General features: G+C 35.8%; 1 protein-coding gene across 2 annotated transcripts in view; it reads left to right on the forward strand.

Annotated features, from left to right (window-relative positions):
* The first annotated feature begins 3,961 nt into the window (after window positions 1-3,961).
* The window catches only part of osbpl6 (oxysterol binding protein like 6), a 59,625-nt gene continuing 58,616 nt past the window's right edge, over window positions 3,962-4,970 (forward strand). For both annotated transcript variants that reach the window (XM_015370402.1, XM_015370403.1), the window contains exon 1: window positions 3,962-4,244. The gene's annotated coding sequence lies outside the window, so the exon portion shown is untranslated. The remainder of the gene's footprint in view (window positions 4,245-4,970) is intronic.

Raw genomic sequence — 4,970 nt, forward strand, 5'->3', positions numbered from 1 at the left:
ATAGATAGATAGATAGATAGATAGATAGATAGATAGATAGATAGATAGATAGATAGATAGATATCTGTTTGATATCTGTTATGAGATCATGTTTTTTGGTTATTTAGCGTTCCTTTGTTTTTGGTTAGTTATCATTCATTTAGGTGAATGATTTTTTATAAATAGGCAGTCAATGTTAGGACCAGCATGCATCTGGGTGGGTGTATGTTTTTTTTTACCAGCACAAGAGAAAGATGGAGGAAATATTTGTCTTTTTTTGTTTTGTTTTCTTGCCTAAGTAAAAAATAAACTGAGAAAACTAAAGGATTTTACCGAGAAACATTTTTTCTTTTGCCTGCGTAAAATAAGTCCATGGTGCATCTGCGGCCTTTGTGGATTTCCACTTTTTGGTGTCATCAAAGCTGGGCCACAATACATACAGACAGATTGGTTAAGTCTTCTAGCTAAGAAAACCAGTTATAGGCAACAGTTGACTTTATAAGATTACAGGTGTTTTACTTGGAACAAGGAGTTTAACAGATAGAGTATATTCTGCACAGCAACTACACAGATGGAGCCAAAATGAATTAATACTAAAGAATGTCCCTTTTATTCTGTCTTCTCTCAGACTACATGTACCTGAATGCATGTTTAAAGTAAACTGTCCCCTTCCATTGTTTTACAGAGGTGTCCGTTCCTAGGAACCCCTGCAGATTAACAGCCCCTAGTGAGTCAGCAGCTTGAGGATGTCTGGCCTTCTAATTTATCAAATTAGCAGATAACATCCTCACTCTGAATGTCAACGACCCTTGGATACTACATGCTGCATATTACAGATTAACAGAACTAAGTTCAACTTATAAACTCAGAGTTATGCAATTCTACTGCTCTTTGATGAACCCTCAAAGTTTAGCTTAATGATTACATAATATAAAACAGTTCAACTTATCATAATTTTTTAAACGGAAACTAAAAGTGTCATCACTTCCAATGAAACAGATATTAAGGTGTTATTTATATTAGTGTTAGTGATCGTCTGGCTTTTGGAATTAAGAGCTCTAAAAAAAGTGAGTCCCAATTAATGCTGTAAAGGAAGCAGTTTCTTTTCATTGTTTTTCTTCGTTAAAGTAACAAACAAAAATCGTTTACAGATTTTAATGTATAATGTAAATTAAAGGACATAATTAGTGCCTGATATTTTATTTTATAGGCAAGAAACTTCATTCTTTCTGTGACTCTCAGTCAGTGCTCTTTAAATTTAAACATTTAGCTCATTATTCTTTTTTTTTTTCATTTACTCTCTGCCGTCTGTATAGATTGATGTTAAGCACTGCTAGCAACATCACAGTTTAAGAGCCAAATATTTGTCTTCTGTCCAAAATGTTCACATGGGGGCAATACAAAACTATAAAATCAAATTCAGAGGGCCGCAATTACGCTCTTTCAATTTCAGACTTGCTATATTAGTTTTATAAAAGTGATGTTAGTTCAGTTAAGCTATTTCTAATTTATGAACTGTCTGTGAAAAGCTTAGAAAACTTTCCATGAAGTGATGTGCAGAAGGAGGAGGTATGGAGCAGGAGGATAGTTTACTCTCAGTAAGACATTTGCTATGGTGTCGCTCTGATGGTCTGAAATACTTTTTTAAAATTACATATTTAGAAACTTGACATAAGGGTCCTCCAGCATTGATACTCGTAATTCTTCTTGGCAAATCACTTGGCTCAGATTTTATGCCCATGTTTACAGTAGATGTTCATATTCTGTCTTTGGTATGCTCTTGTTTTTTTGAGAGAAATATTGAAATTTGGGTTCTAGCCTTTATATTAAAACCTGGAAGTTGCTATTTGTGCATTTTATTAAACAAGCATCTTGAATATTCCAACAATTAATTCACCTGCTCGAGCCGTATGGAGATTTAGGTACATGTGTCTCTGAGACCAAAGAACAAAAATGAGAGCCAATCTCTCTTATCTTAAAAAATATTGGAAAAAAAAATACAATTTTTTTGATGTTTTAAATGGTTTTCTTTTGTACATTTTTACTTTCTATATTTTATAGACTGCTTTGTAGATATATCTGTTTTTTACAAGACAAAATATAGAGGTAACAAATCCAGCATTCATAAACTGTGAATGTTAACAACTATTTGACGATATTAAATTCCTTGACACTTGAAATAAAACACATTGAAGGAAAGATTAAGTTTAGAAAACAAATCCTATTAAGTTCTGTGTAAAAACTACATTATAAATAAAATTACTTTTTTGTGTGTTTTCTTCCAATTGAAATAAAAAATAACCCTAAAAGCTTATCTCATGAATGATATATTTCTATAATATTGAATGTAAAAAAAAAAAAGAAAAAAAAAGAAGCATTTATATCACAAATAAAATCTCTTAGGATATAGCGTTCCAGTTTCCCTATTGTAAGTATATAGCTAGTAGGACCAACAACAGTAATGACAAAAAAAGGGCTTTTGTGTAGCTAAATGTAACATAAATGATAAAGAAATGCTAAAAACAATTACATTTGAACAGTTTGAAAACTGATGATATGAGTAAAATCCATCTTAATTCCACAGGTTGGGTATAACAAGTAATTCTGAGTTTTGGAGGTGTTACATATGAAATATTAAAGATCAGAAGTTCAGACTTGCAAATGAAAGGCACTATTTAATACCAGTAGGGACATCACACTAGTGCTAGCAAGCTGTTTTTTTTTTTACCCTGAAGGACATAATCCTATTTCTACTGTCATATGGGAGTGGCAGTTAGGGTTTAGAGCTTGAAATCCTGAGGTTCGGAGTTTGAGCCCCATTCCCACAGACCGCCACTCTGGGTCCGTAAGTAAGAGCCTTAATCCCACACTGCTACCCGGGCGCCGTACAGTGGCAGCCCACTGCTCCCTAAGGGAAGAAAAAAAATTGGACTGATTTTTAAATATTATTTCAGTTTAATATGGGAAAAAGGTCAGAATTCTGACATTATTTCTCACAATTCGGACTTTAATCTCAAAATTCTGACTTTTTCCCCTCAGAATTCTGACTTTAATCTCAGAATTCTGACTTTTTACTGACTTTAGTCTCAGAATTTTGGATCTTAATGTAGATGGGCACCACGAAGGAAGAGGTGTGGGAGCACTCAGCTTCACTGACAAAGATGTGAGTTGTTTGGGAGGGCCACTGTGAGATGTGAGTTTAGGAGGGCCAGTAACACATTGGTGGAAAATGACAGGATTAGGCGACTTTTTACGTGCCTGAGGGGTCCTGGTGGTGCTATTTCATTAATGGAAGAGCAGAAGGTGATTAAAACAAGAGAGCTAGTTTAGTCTTTAAAACAGACATGGATACAGCTTGATGCTAACATGAATGTTAGCTGTCAGAATTCAGTCAGAATTCTGAGATTAAAGTCAGAATTCTGAGATTAAAGTCAGAATTGTGAGAAAAAATTCAGAATTCTGACTGAAAAAAATGAAAAAGTTTCACTGATTTTTAAATTTTATTTCAGTATAACATGAGAAAAAAGTCTGAATTCTGAGATTAAAGTCAGAATTCAGACTTTTTTCTCATAGTATACTGAAATAAAATTTAAAAATCAATCATCTACTTCCGTAGATATTACAATTTCTAAAAAGTTTCTTTCCTGACACTGAGGCAGCCATTGCCAATCAGTGTCTCTCAGTCAGTCTTATTTGGTGGCATTTTTACATTTTTGTCAAATCCTTTAACTGTTACATCTCCAAAAATATTTCCCAGAATGATTCATATTTAGCTAAATTCATTTAAAGTCAACTGTTTCAACAGTTTTACACGTCAAACTTTAGTTTTTTCCTCCCTCCCTCTAACTTGATTCAGTCCGATCCGAATTTTTTCCGGACTCCACCTCCGTGTTTTCTCGCGGCCTCACTTCCGCCCCTCTTTGGATCCACTCCGGGCTTTTCTTCCCGCCTAAAGCCGATCTTGCTGCAGGGAGGAGCGACTGGGGTGCAGCGGAGAGATGAGCTGAGCATCACAGCCCCGCATTCAAGGAAACGGACTATCACAGCACTTTTTTTCTCTCTCTATGTATTTATTTGTATAACTCCCCGCTGTGTGTTCGGTCCCGTGAAGCTCCATGAGGTGAAACATCATCTCTCAGAAGAGGAGCTCGATGTGAGCAGGTTTTCTCTGAGGAGCGGGGGATCTCTGCCCAGTCAAGGAAGACCCCCTCAATTGTTTCCTGCGCCAAGAACTGTAAAGACATGGTCATCACAGCGCATCTGTGGTAAGACAGTCTGCTTCCCTCTGATTCATAGCAGCCTTAAAACCAACACTTATGTCTTCTTAATAACAGCGTTATTAGGAATGAGGATGAAGAGCTGCTGTTTTTGGAGCCCAGCTTGTCATCCTTTTCGGGTGAATCATCGAGGACCATTCCAGCATCTCTCATTTAAGCAGCTGCTGGGATGCTTAAACTCCAAACATTACATTTTAACAGTCTTTAAAAAATACAAACATTAATGCTCTTTATTGGAGTAACAAAGCCCAGGACAGAGGAACTCAGAAACTGACTTTGATGATGTAATGATGATGCGTCACTTATATTTTTTTTTTCACCCAGTCCTGCATTTAGTTCCCCACATATCTGCCATTTAATTAATAAATATCATTATTCATCTTTTATAATAAGCATATTCACTGTGAGGCAGTTGCTTCAAAGGGAGCTAATTTAAAAAAAGTTTCAGCCCACACTATCACTCAGCCTCCTGTTTTAACTGAAGGTCAGCCAGTGACACTGCAGTTAGTCATCAACAATAGGAAAGCTTTTTGTAGTTTTTGACTAATCCTTTGAATAGCCGCTTATTCTTTCAGGTAGAATGGATTTCCTAATGTCTTGGACAACCCTACCTAAAAAAAAGCTGTTTACTGTATCATGTTTTTCAGTCATAGTGGAAGGCCAGTGCTAAGACATAGACACTAGTGTTACGTATGTATGAGTAAAAATGCCCCC

This window comes from Cyprinodon variegatus, unplaced genomic scaffold (assembly GCF_000732505.1).
Source record: "Cyprinodon variegatus isolate N-32 unplaced genomic scaffold, C_variegatus-1.0 Scaffold46, whole genome shotgun sequence".
Lineage (NCBI taxonomy): Eukaryota > Metazoa > Chordata > Actinopteri > Cyprinodontiformes > Cyprinodontidae > Cyprinodon > Cyprinodon variegatus.